The 14328-nt window shown below is 40.2% G+C and overlaps 2 non-coding genes across 2 annotated transcripts; one reads left to right on the top strand and one right to left on the bottom strand.

Moving 5' to 3' along the window:
- The first annotated feature begins 1545 nt into the window (after positions 1-1545).
- On the top strand, positions 1546-1619 carry trnat-agu (transfer RNA threonine (anticodon AGU)). Its single transcript has one exon. It is a non-coding gene; the product is annotated as a tRNA-Thr (tRNA).
- Positions 1620-2632: 1013 nt separating this feature from the next.
- trnal-aag (transfer RNA leucine (anticodon AAG)) lies at positions 2633-2714 on the bottom strand. Its single transcript has one exon. It is a non-coding gene; the product is annotated as a tRNA-Leu (tRNA).
- Between the last annotated feature and the right edge of the window lie 11614 nt (positions 2715-14328).

A 14328-nucleotide genomic window follows, 5' to 3' on the forward strand; every position in this document is an offset into this window, starting at 1 on the left:
ATGGCGAGATCTTGACTTCTTTAACACCTCTGGATAAAGATCTTCTGTGGAGCAGGTTTCAGACCTCTGCGTACAGCACCCTTGATGTCATTTTATTTTTACAGCAGCCGCATCCGGAAAGTTGTGTCTTTTACGTTTTATTTGAACAACAAAACTACATACAATACAAACAAGAGCACATATAACGTATGAAGAAAATCATCAGGGGCACATGCTATAATACAATTACACTTTATGAAAAACGATTACACAAGGTAAATAAAGATAAGGTCCACAAAGCTTGTTCTTACATTTCGAAAGAGTCCGTAAATACCCCTTTACGTCTATTTTGAACTGTTCAAACGTAGGACTCTTCCCAGACCATTTCACTTTATACCACATTCCTAAACGAGGATGCATCTCCTGTTTTAGAACTATTTTGGCCGTGTGGCTTATACAACACACCCACAGTATTCAAATGGTGGACTGCAGATCTGTGCTATAGTTCAGTCGAATTCGAAGGATCCAGCAATCGTACTGGATTTGACTGGGATTCTGAAATGTCTCTTGCAAAAGTATTCGGGTTTGCTTGAACCTTTGATAAAAAAAGTGATCTGATCTGAAACTACCCAGCTTACAATCTCTGAGGTAGTTGTCACTAAACTCGGACGTGATGTGGCACACATGTGCCGTGTGCCTTTACTTTTGTAAAAAACTGGTATCGGGAAAAGTTTCTTAATATTTCTTTTGATTAGCATGCAAGAAAATGGGATCATTACCTATGGGATTTCCCGCCAGCGTGGAGCTTGAATTCACAACCTTGAGATTCAGTGTTCAAGAGTCACAGAAGAGGTCGGCCTGGTCTTCAGTTTGCCAACGATAAGCTCCGGCAGTGCTCCTCTGTAAAGCAGATTATTCGGATCGGTTATGTGGGACGGCACTTCGATACTAAGATCGTTTGCAGCACACGCATTGTTTCCCCCCTTCACGCAAAAAACATAGACGAAGGAAGCTCTCTTGTCTTGGGCTGCTGACTCCCGGATTTAAAGCGCTCTGGGTGCCAGCTAAGTCTCTAACAAGCACACTATAAAGACAGGAATTACACTTTGCTCACGTCACGCATGGAATGGCGAGGCTACTTGTTCCAATATTATCTAGTCACACCTCATATGGTGCCGATTCCTGGATTTCATTTAAGAAAGAGCACTGCTAACACCGTAAACAGTGCAAAACGTGTGATGAAAGAAGTCTTTTCCCCCCTTTGTCTAAAGCAGAACACAGCGGAGTCATGCCGAGGGTTGTGAGATCAAGATTTCAGTGGAGCACTGTCGTCTACGTCTTTAGCTACATGAGTTGGACATCCTCTTGTACACGGAAAGCAGATTGAGATCCTCTGACATGAAAAGTGCCAGATAAAAGCCATTTCTCATCCTTTCTCTTAGTGGTGGAGCTATCGCATGTAAATGAAGCAACTTGCAAGGCGAGCAGGCTCGGTGCACACCGAACGCAGATGTCTCAGAGCAGTTGAGACGTGTCCAAGTGGCTGTCAAAGGACAGCACTTTGCCGGCGCCGTGGCTTAGTTGGCTAAAGCGCCTGTCTAGTAAACAGGAGATCCTGGGTCCGATTCCCAGCGGTGCCTTTCTTCCTGTCTTACTGTACAGAATTTATCCTTACGGGCAAATCCCATGCCTTTTAATTCAGGTGAATGCAAGTGTTCGTTTCCTTTCTGGAACAACTTGTTTTGAAAGAAATCTATACAGCTTGCGAAAGATGAAACACAAATCTTGCTTATCAGTGAAGAAGAGGTACTCCCAGCAGGCCAGCTAATACCAGCAGTGTTTTTTTTTCACCCTAACCCAGAGAATGGAGAAAAGCGAGGCGCCTGTGGCTCTGCAGTGTAATCAGTTCGCGAGTTCGGCGGTTAGCTGAAAGAGTGGCAAATGGAGCTCGCCCCAGCCCGTCCTTATTCTTTTAAAGAGGATAAAAAATTAACTTCGCCGCCATTACTACCAGCTTTAAAAGACTGCCATGGGCTCGGAAAAAAACACACTACAGATGACTTTTCTGGAACTGAAGCAGAGATTCCTTTACGAACCAACTGATAAAGCTCAGCCAGTGAATACTGTTAACAGAATGTGAAAGCACGATCAACTTTGTAACTGCAACCACAGGAAAAACAGCAAGAAGCAGGCTCCATTCCCCATTTAAATCTGTCGTGCGAGGCATGCTTCTTGAACGCATTAAGTAAATCCCACGATCGCTTTTGAACTTGGACAAAGTACTTCCAAAGGAGCGCTATGCGCAAAGATTTAACAAGCTCAACCCCCGCCAACGATTCGGTGTGAAGAAGCAGAACATTCAAGTTTCACAGACAGAAGCGGCACGCCAGCACAGCCAACATTAAAACGGAGGGCACACTACGATTTGCATTGACACAAAAGTGATCTGGGCAGACGTCGTTCCCTGCATAACGCAAAAAGTGGCAAAGCGCTTTTGGGTTGAGAGGACGCAAGAAGGTTTTTGTTTTGTGCCTTGATGTCAAGCTGAGAAAGCATCTTTAAACACTTTGCTTAGTTTCTCGAGAGACTGCCAAAAAGCAGTTCCCTCCCTTTCGTCTGAAGTCAGCTGAAAGGAGGTGGCGACAGAAGCACCTGGCAGCGGTGGGATTCGAACCCACGCCCCCGAAGAGACTGGAGCCTTAATCCAGCGCCTTAGACCGCTCGGCCACGCTACCCGCTGTGCGCTGTTTCTTTGTCTCGTTACTTGCTCGGAGGAGGTCGGGTGGGTTTTGCTCTTGTCGCCCGACTTAGTGGCGTTATGACCGTGGAACCGACTGCACCTGCTTTTTCTGAGATGCTTCCCCTCTCATGGCGAGATCTCGACTTCTTTAACACCTCTGGATAAAGATCTTCTGTGGAGCAGGTTTCAGACCTCTGCGTACAGCACCCTTGATGTCATTTTATCTTTACAGCAGCCGCATCCGGAAAGTTGTGTCTTTTACGTTTTATTTGAACAACAAAACTACATACAATACAAACAAGAGCACATATAACGTATCAAGAACATCGTCAGGGGCACATGCTATAATACAATTACACTTTATGAAAAACGATTACACAAGGTAAATAAAGATAAGGTCCGCACAGCTTGTTCTTACATTTCGAAAGAGTCCGTAAATACCCCTTTACGTCTATTTTGAACTGTTCAAACGTAGGACTCTTCCCAGACCATTTCACTTTATACCAAATTCCTAAACGAGGATGCATCTCCTGTTTTAGAACTATTTTGGCCATGTGGCTTATACAACACACCCACAGTATTCTAATGGTGGACTGCAGATCTGTGCTATAGTTCAGTCGAATTCGAAGGATCCAGCAATCGTACTGGATTTGACTGGGATTCTGAAATGTCTCTTGCAAAAGTATTCGGGTTTGCTTGAACCTTTGATAAAAAAAAGTGATCTGATCTGAAACTACCCAGCTTACAATCTCTGAGGTAGTTGTCACTAAACTCGGACGTGATGTGGCACACATGTGCCGTGTGCCTTTACTTTTGTTAAAAGCTGGTATCGGGAAACTTAAAGTCAAATCCCAAAACAGTAACATATTTAAGAGTAAATGCCTCCTAATAGCTAGCAAGCGCTCCTAGTAAGTAAAGTTGTTTGTGTCCCTGCCTGTCACGTGGGAAACCGGGGTTTGATTACCGACGGGGAGACAGCTAGTTTTTTTATGATCAGATTCCAATCTTTAATGCTGTGTGTGAGAACTTACGTAACTTTCCTTTTCTCACATTTTCTGACGACTATTCCGAAGGAGCGCCCTGTCAACTCCTAATACTTTTCAAAAATCTGCCTGCATGTTTGATTATTTTTGTTTTATTTAGAAAAAGTTCAATATTGATCATAACTAAAGAAATTTATGATCAGAAACAAAAACAAAATGTTGAAGATGCAACTCGATCTTGAATCAGAGCTGGGTGACACGGGCTTTTGTTCTGATATGGTTGTACGAGAAACAGGAGGAATCTCTTCTCTCCTATGGAGCATGAGCTGAATCAGGAATGAGACATGTCATATATCAACGCATGACCTACATCGTAAAACTAAAACTAAATTAAAAACTAACATTAAGTTATCAGAGACATTCATTTATATACAAACAAGAGACAGACAAAGCAATAATTCTACATTAACTTGTCCTGCACTGATCAGACTAATTGAAATGGTCTGATTCAGAGCCTGTGCAGCTTGTGCTAATACAACAACGCCAGTATTGAACCCTCAGCACCATACTGACTACTGAGCACAAGTTCAGCTGCTCTCCAGCTTTGTTACGCACGTTTTTTTATTGCAAATGGAGCTGATCTCCAGACAGTACAGTGTTAATTAGTCAGCAGCCTCTACTAGTAATACATCGCCCCTGTCCAAAATCTCTAGGTAAAAAAAACACATTTTATACATTTGTCTGCTTAAAGATATAATCTCTTTAAAAAAGACAAAGGGTTTGTGTGTCAATTGTTTCGATTAATTTCGAACGCAAAGAAAAGTAGTTTTATTCCAAGAAATCACACATTTGTCGCATCCTCCATACTATACTTCTCTCTTGTAGTAGTAAAGCATTTTGATTTAAACTGAACAATATATTAAATGTTTCTTCTATACACTTACGATTAACATAGGCAGCCTTGAACGGATTGCGGAAATCAAATATACATCTGGATTCAGAGTGTGCTTTCCAACTTTTGTGTAACATTTTCCTTTGATAGGGCGGAGTTGTTTTTAAAATCTGGATTAAATAAAAAGGAGTGACGTCAGTGTAAAACAGCTTTCCTTCATGGGGAACAACAGTTGTGTTCCATATTTCTAATTATTTTGGTTTCAAGATAGCAATTTAGTATGAAACATAAAAGCCAGCTGGATAAATCTGTTACACGTCATTTACAATGGTCTTTCAACTAATAGCCCACGCAGGGATCAAACCCCAACTGTTGGTACGAGTTGCATAAGGCTCTGCAACATGCAGATGAGAAACTAACCTCCGCTTCTTTATTATATACACAGTGAGCTATATATGCGGGCTTACTGGCCCCTACGGGCTCTGTATTTGATTGCGGTACAAGACCGGCCATGGAGAAATGAAGTGAAGAGGGTGTGTTCATTAAAAGGCTCATTGCGTCCCTGGGAGGTCTCAAACCACCACCCTTTCGGTTAACAACCGAGCCACAAAGACTCATGTACAGCTTAACACTTCTCGGTCTCGGTGAAAGTGATACACTCCGTAAAATTTCTGGAGAATCATTTGTCAATTTCCCTACGGGATTAATAAAGTATTATCTATCTATCTTAAAGGAAAATCGCCAACAGTGGCCGATATCTATTGGAGTTATTTTCATTCTATACTGCAATTTCTGAAGGGTACCCTGTGAAAATACGAATTTTGACGAGAAGGGATGGACATATAAGGTCAGCAGGCTTGGGGAATTGGACCTTATGGTGAAGGCTGCGGGCTCAGCATCAGCAGAACCTGATCAGTATCGGTTGACTCCGATATACTTTGACAACTTAACTTCTGGATTTAGAGACATTTACCTTAGTGTCGGTATACTAAGATGTTTTGGTAACGAGGAAGGAGGGACAAAGCAAATTGGCAGAATGTGTGCTATTTTGTTGACTACAAGTCCTCACATGCCAGAGGGACAATATTAAAAAAACTTAACAGTATAATCTCTTGTACTTCACGATTTAATGGTGTCTGTCACATTGTATCTCACACCTCAGTGTCAGAATTGTGAGACGAGTTTGTAATCAGGAGGGAGGGCCATAGCAATTCAGCAGAAATTGCATTCACCTTTTCCCAATGCATTCTTACATGCCATTTTCTCACATGCCATGCTCAGAGGGTCATATTTTTAAAATGGTATCATTAAATGTCCTGAAGTTCAGGATTTTGACAGTCTGTTATATTGTGTCTCACACCTTGATGTCAGAAATATGAGACGATTTTAAAATCAGGAGGGAGGGCCCTAGCAATATAGCAAACATTGCATTTACCATTTGACAATGTATTCTCTCATGCCATGTTCAGAGGGTCGTATTTCAAAAACGGTACAGTACAATGTCCTGAAGTTCAGGATTTTGATAGTCTTTTCCATTGTCTCTCACACATCTGTGTCAGAATTTTTAGACATTTTTATAACCAGGAGGTAGGTTCGATCACCCTCTGCTCATCCTCAGTTAACCATATAGTCTCATATGCCATGTTCTAAATGTCCCATTTAAAACTGCTATATTAAAATTTCTTGTAAAATGCAAGAGTTTGAGACTTTTTATGATCAGAAGGCAAGGTCGTGGAAAATATGCAGAAAGTGCCAGTGAATTTACGTTTTGCCTTTGTCTTATTTACTCGTCTGATTTATCAAATGTGTCATTTAAATCTCCAGTCATTTCTATATCAGTCTGAAGGCCTTGCAGTAAAGATTGCAATTCATCCAAAAATGCCAAGTTTCCCACTGGTGATACATACAAGGAAATGAATGTATATTTTCCCCCCAAATCAACAAATTTAAGATCAAATACCTCCCTCATCTGCAGGTGGAGATAATAATGTCAGAATAAATACAGGTTTAAAAGTCAGGAGCATTGATAGTCCTATTTTAAAATGACACTAAAATGCTCACAATATATTAAAAAGCTCTGTAAAATGCAAAAATAATAAAAAAATATTAAAACAAGGTAAAAAGAAATAATACACAGTTATAAAGCTCAGGAATTATCAATGTGAAGTTACAATGGGTTGATTGTGTTTCATGTGATTTAAAAAATAAAATGTTTGCAAAAAGTTCACTTACAATATGCTAAAAATGGCAAGAATACTTAACCTTTTACTACCAGTGACTACCAATGTCCGCCTGGAATTTCCTCCCCCTTAAACATTTGTTATATTTCATTAGCAGAACATAGCAGGAGCCTGGTTCAGGTCTTAAATTGAAGCTAACCCCTTTGGCTTTGAGTGTGAATTGTCGAATTTCTTATATTTCTTAATGTGTCCACTCAGCAGACAAACATATGAAAAAAACCAAAAAAAATAGCTGGCGAACATTTTTTTTCGGTCTTCAGAGGTCAGAGTTTTCAACTATATGCATGTCAAGGGCCTGGGAATGATTTGAAAACCTTGTTCTAGGTGGCTACTAGCTTGGATAAAAATTTGGGACAAACTGATCAATTAGAAAAAATTCTACATCATGTTTTGTGAAGACTGGACCTGGAATGAAATTTCACACCTACAGTATAATAAAAAATCATAAAAATATTGAAAATAATAAGAATAAAAACCATTGCAAATGCTATAAAAACCTTAAGACACTGCTAGAGAGCCTTTACCTGCTGTTATGCAATGAAAAAAAACCTCAGAGTTGCCTTCTGGTGTGAAAAAAGGAGCACTGATAAGAAACTGATAAAAAACTGATTGATTATCCCTTCTGAGTCAATGATTGACAGCTAAAAATGCAGCCTGAAGCGTCTAGAGGAAGTCTCACCCCCTAAGGGTGGCTGAAAATACAAAGAATGACAGCGGTTTTTACCAATCAAATCGCCTTATTTCTGGCGCTCGTTCTTCAAACATTTACTACGTAATCAGTAACGTTTACTAGTCTCTAGCTCTTGAGATAAACTAGTCTGGGTTATTTTGGATATATATCATGCTCCAGAATAAGGTAAAAACATGGGATATATATATGCTGGTTTTTGCTTTTGCGGTTTTGTTGGTAAAAATGTATGATATTGACATGCTGGGCTGGCCAGGTGATCGGGTGTTTTTATTGGGATTCTGCTAGTTCATTAATTTATTGGTTTATTGCATAATAGTGTCATGTCTGTGGAAACAAACTTTATGATTTTGTTGTGGTGATATTTGAGAATACGTGCATGTGAGAAAATTTGTGGAGCGGTTTCAAACAAACGTTGTTTATCTCGCGTTTATCTTAAAAATAATAAGTGTCATCTGGGGAGACAGGAGTGGTCCTCGGTGACCGCGATCCGGACTAAGTTAACAGGTGTGTAATTTAAAAAAAAACAAGTTAAAAATAAATGCTAAATGGGTTTAACATTCAGGAATGTAATTGGTCAGATGCTTACGATAAGTGATGCTGGTGTTTCGTGTGATTTAGCGAATTCAAAAAAATATTCATTTTAAAAACGGCAAGAGCTTGTATGAAAAAAAAGTTCGTAAGTATCTTTGTTACAACAGCCGCGCCAGAACTATTCAGATACTGTACATCAGAAAAGTACCTGAACTTGACTGGTTTATATTCAGTTATGTGCATTGGGAACGAAAGGGAGACTTAGATGGATTTTATTAGGGGTTTAGTAATCAGAAAACTTATTTTTACACGTTTATGCCTACGAGCAGAAATAACTTCCTGCTTTCAGCGCTTTTTTTGTTTCTGCTTGTAACCTCGAACAGAGAAACCCAGTACTGACTCACAGAAACACCCCTGAGTTTCTGCGTTTCTGGGATTTAAGAGGGATGTATGCAGCGGTGTTACGAGTCTGGAAGGAGGAGACGCGCATTCCGCACGGGGAGCGTAGAGCAATGAGCCGCACCTGCTGCGCGCTGAGTCCTGTCCTATATAACCGCTGAGCACGGACACACAGAGTCTCCAGCCAGTGTTGGAGATTTATGATTTCAATGTTTTTTTTTTTCCTTTTGAGCAGAAGCTGGGTTTCTTCCTCTAGTTAAAGTTATTGGAGTTGTGGTTACTGTGCTAGACCGTCGGGAATAAAGATAAGAGTGCTTTCTTGATACTTCACAAGAGTATACATAATTCACGAGCTGTATTTAAAAAAATGAACTGGAAGAAAAGCAATAGGGCTGGAGTTTATAGACTGTGATGCAAATACGAGAGTAGGAGAGGAGGGGACTAGTTCAGGAGCACAACCGGCCCTCTCCTGCCCATTCTCCCACCAGGGTCTGTTGTAACCCAGTGTGAAATTCAGTGAAATTGCAGTTCAGCTTTTGATCACTCAGCTGCTTTGCCCTGGGAATATGGGGCAAATAAAGGAGATAGCAACCAGACTAGAGGGAGAGTTTTTATTCCTAAGGGATGACTTGTTTTACAACAGCAGACAACTTAAAGAAACAGAAACCTCTGTTCTGCTGCTCCAGGTTGGTTCCACTGGGAACAAGTGTGGCCAGGAGCTCATGAACAGTAATTAGGGGTTGTTTCCACAAGGGGGGCTGGAGTAAGTTAGATGTCAAGGGCAATAAAACTCATTAGACCTAATTGACCAGTTAAAGCGAGTTGTTCTGCTTTCTGCACAGAAACCAGTGCTCTCTTCTCAATGTGTGGGTGAGTCTGTCAGTGATATAACAGCTAGGCAGGACTGCCACTGTGGTCTATTTCATCACCTGTGACCCCATCTTCCAAAGACAACAGTCCAATCTAGCATAGAGTGTCCCGGAATGATAGTGACTGACAAATAGTGACCCCTTAATGGAGGAAACTTTAGCTTTTGTAGGTAATTATACCACTTGACAATGTTACAGGTGTTGGGGGGGGGGACCCCTAGTGATCCCACAGTCTCACATAGACAATGGCCAGTCTACACAAACCTCCAGTCAACACAGCCCTGACCCCTGTTATGTCACCCAGGTCTACACTGTGAGACAATGATTATTTAGGAAAATTGTAAGGAATGCATTCCAAAGCAGTCAATGGAAGTATGGAATTAAAATAGTCAAGTCTTGTAAAATAGAGTATATTATCTATTTATTATACCTTTACATTGTGACAAAAACAAATTTCAAGTCCATTATGAGCACACACAGCATATTAAAGATGGGTCTCTGCACTGTAAAGGAATCTCAGTAACTTTAGCTAATAAACCTGAAATGTCATTTCTTTTACTGCTTGTTCTTTAAGGTACTAACTCATTGACATTATGTAGATTAAAATAAGACTATTCACAAAGAAAAAGCATTTATCACAAGTGTATCATGCCAAATAAACTCTAGTAATCAAGAGCAATTAAGAAAAGGAAACAAAACCATCTTTTGAGGATGCCATATAGAAATGTAAACACACACTCACACGTGGGGCCAATCTTACCAGAAATCAATTAACCCACCAATGATCTTGGACTGATGTCTGAAAACCAGAGCAAACAGTACAATATTAAGGTACTAAAGCTATTAGTAGAACAGATCTAGCTTCTCAACATAATACTTATGTCTGAACTTCATTGAATAGTGACACTTCAATCTTTCATATTCAATATTTTTCACAAAATCAACAGCTGAGAACAGACCGCCATATACCTTTATCCAGTGGTTTTCAGAGCAGAGACATCCGTGTGGGCAAGAGTTCTTTCCCTGAGGTCCACTGCATGTCAGCTAGCCACGTTCTGGCTGGGTCGTGTGTACTCCTGGGAACATCGCCTGTAATGAATATTGGGGACTTTGTACAAATTAATAATGTGAGCATATTAATATGATTTGTGTTGAAGCCAAACATAGACAATCACTGTTAAAACTTGAATTCAACCTCCAGTGTCTGCTTTTGAAATGCTGATCATCACCCGTCTTCTGGCTTCTAGATGCACGTGTTAATGGATATTTCTTGTCTTCTTTTTTTTCCCCCCATATGCTCTTCTCTGTATCATTAAGTACTTCTGGGTCATTTCATGTACCTCGTGGCAGCTTGGCTGGTGGTGAATGGCAGGCAGCTGCTCTAAAAATAACATACCTATTAATATGATGTTGAAGACAAAACCAAAACAATACAACTTTGTTTTGCACTTTACAATTTATCACAAGCTTGTCATATTTACAGTCATCAACTGATTTAGGCTGCTGTTCCTGTGAAAAATGTCCTTTGTTTAAGAAAGATTCAATTTAAAATCTTTAGGTTTTAAATATAAACCACTGGCAATATGGTAATCACTTTTACAACTTTTAAGAAGTTGCAAGATAGCTCTACAACTATGTTGTCCTTAACCTATTCAGAAACTACCACTAATATTGTAAGAAATTGTTCTCTAGACTCTAGATCTTGTGGGCTCTGTTCTCGATGAATTGGAAAGGTGTCGTTCATGAAGTCCAGTACTCTGTCGATCTCTCTCTTACCAAGAGACTACCCATCTAACGCTGCAGGAAACTCCAGTGCCTGGTCTGGGAATGCCGTGCTATTCAGATTCTGTCAATAAATTTCAAGAATGGTTCACCTTTTTGTTTACACTGTGGCATTTCTTTGCAGTAACAATTGAGTGGGATAGTTATCTGCCTTCTATACTCTTCTGAAAATCATGTATCTTTTTAGCAGTCCCATATCCCTTCCTTATATCCTTGCTGATGAGAATGAGAAATGCTATTTTCAAGACATTAACACGAATATAATTTTTACATTAATTCCAAGGTACAAGAAAATGAATATCTTCAAAATATGCACTTTAATATACTTACTTAGTTTCTTTTTTGGAAATGGTCAGTGAACCAACCACTCCAGAGCTTGTCCTTCACCTTGAAATTATTTCCTGGAAATGCTGTAATCACAGAGGAGCTCTTCTCCCCTCAACAATGTCCCTTTTTGTCACAGACAGAATTATGACAGGCTGTTCGTTGATTATAAATGACTTTCTTACAGCCCTTACATTGTCTTTTCTCTTTGATTGATTTATCCATCTTCCGATTTGCCTCCTTATCCGGGAGGCAGGCTCAGTGTTTTTCACGAGCATCAATGCACAGTTTTTGTGCAGGTTCATCTGAAAAGAAAAGACATCTCATGTCTCCCTCTGTCATCTGTGAGCTTCAGCAGTTGTCTTTGTGATGACCTTGCCGTTGTAATCACACACCACCTCTCCCTTCTGGAAACACCTGGAAGTCACAAACTTCTTCCCCTTCACAGGATCGTCAGTGATGCTCAGGCCTTCCCAGATTTGATACTTTATCAACTTTTTAATTTGCATGCCATTTGGTGGCAGTCCTGTGTTGGGCTTCCACTTCTCAAGCACTTCAGACACTGTTGATACATTGGCTGACCAGTCCATCTTCTCCGTCTCCTTTCACAGCTGCTGACCTGGGCATTACAGCGCAGTTTAGTGAAGTAAAGATGAAATGGCTGATAAAACACAAATAAAATGCAATTAAGGTACATTCCAGATTTTCTTAAATACTGTACATGATTGGAGCTATGCAGGTGGAGGTCTTTTGTTCGGTATTAACATGGATTTTAATTGGCTTCTATGAAAATTGGCCATGGTGTGAGTGAGTCCTGTGATGGACTGGTGTCACATTATGGGTGATACAGTACTTTGCATCCACTGTTTGCCAGGATGGTTCCAGTTCTACCACAACCCTGAATTGAGTGGATGGGTATATCAATGTAGCCATCAACTTGCATGTTCCTCTTCTTCACTCAATGCAAAGGAAGCCAGCTGTTGTTTGAGGTTTTGTGCTCTTTAACAGGAATTATGACCATTTTTGTGCCCACTTGTTGAAACAACACTTTCTTTGCACCCATTCCTCAACCTGTAATAGTGAGAAAATAAAAATGAATACACCAAACTGTAAAAATCCCATATATGTAATTTCTTACTTTTGTTGTATGAAAGTATTCTTACTGTCATGTTCTTTACCACCCTGGGATGCTACAGGTGCTTCAGCTGGAGAAAGGCCTGCAGGTAATACAGTACAAGAAGCTGCTCAGGCAAGGTGATGTCTTGCCCAGTCTGTGCAACACATCTCTCTTTGCAACCATCAACACCTTCCAGCAATCCTTCGTACTTGGTTCTGGACTCTGCAACTGTCTATATCTGTGGGAGAAATTAATACTCATCAACTTTTTTTGTATTCAAATTAAAAGTACAACTGAAAGAAGTTTTAAAATGAAAATGACCTATTTTTAGTAATCTCTTGGCAACATTCTTACTGTTCTTCTTCTGAATATCCTTTAGGATACTTTGGAAGTTGATGATGAGGTTAGCCAGGCTGGGATCCTCTACTTTCACACTGATATCATTTAGGATGTAGCCCGGAAAATGGTTTATGTTCTTAATATAATTAGCAATGATTTGGTGAGACAGTCCAGTGGTCTTCATTTGGTTACAATAATTGTTGTTTTGGATAGGCCCTTTACAAAGTTTAAGGAAGATGCAGATGGATCCATAAAAACAGGAATCTGGAAACATTTTCTACCTGACAAATGTAGAGTCACTATGTTTATGGCTGAGATTTCACATGGGTGAATTTTAAGCTAAGGAGTAAAAACATGTGCTACGGAAATATCACTGCTCAATTTTAAATAAATTTAAAAATAAATACCTCCTGAGAGCAATCTGCCACTTCAAGATCCTTGGTAAGGTCCTGTTTAAACCCAGCCAGGTGAGGAGCATCCAGCGAGTGCGTTCTGTCCAGTCCAGCCTGGGTCACCGTCTTCCTGAGAGCCTGCTGATGGCTTTTAAGAACTGGGGGACAGTAGGAATACAAAATACACATTTAACATTTTTACAAAGACAAACTAGAATACAAGTATAAAACAAAAGATACATTTGGAAAAAATAGAAAGTTCTCCAGAACTCACATCTTCCCCTTCCTCTTCCACTTCAGTCTCTGGCATCTCTTCCTCCTGGACAGCAGCCTCTTGCTCAGGGCATCTGGACCACTGGTATATCATTTTAACAGACCCTTACATAAAGGTAAAGGTTAGAAATGAAACAGAAGAACCCTTATAAATTATAAATATCTTACCTTGCTGATGTGTCTTCAGGATTCCACATAAAACAGTCCATGGACTCCGCCAGTCTCACATTCTCCCTCACACATGAGCCCTATGCTCTTGCAATCCCCGACCTGCCCATTCCTCAGGTGATTCAACAAGTCCTTCCTGGCCTGGAGAAGGACCTTGCTGATGTCCTCTGCTGAGGCTCATTTCATACACACCCTCTTTAGGTGAAGAGGAAACTGGTCAAATGTCTTCAGGCAGGTCTTGCACACCAGATGAATCCTCATGGGTCTCTTTTGAAAATAAATAACTTTTGTGTAAAGGAACAAGTCAAGACTGTTTCAGTTTCTTAACCGAGCCTTAATTTTCTCTCCAATAGCTTCACCATATTGTTTATTGTATTTTTATCAGAATTATACCTTGCTCTAAAATAATGACTTTATAAAACAACTTAACTCTTACTTGGTCTTGTTCGCAGTCTTTCCAGTAGAAGTCGTTGTAGAATTTAAAAACTGCTGTGATAATTTGATCTGCCCGAGTGTCCTTCCCTAACCCAGTATTGATAGCTTGTGTACTGTAGGGTCCAAAGGTGGTGTTCTGCAATTTCCTCCCATAATGTTTCTTTGATCAGTTGG

Source organism: Atractosteus spatula, unplaced genomic scaffold (assembly GCF_055471065.1).
Source record: "Atractosteus spatula isolate fAtrSpa1 unplaced genomic scaffold, fAtrSpa1.hap1 Scaffold_98, whole genome shotgun sequence".
NCBI lineage: Eukaryota > Metazoa > Chordata > Actinopteri > Semionotiformes > Lepisosteidae > Atractosteus > Atractosteus spatula.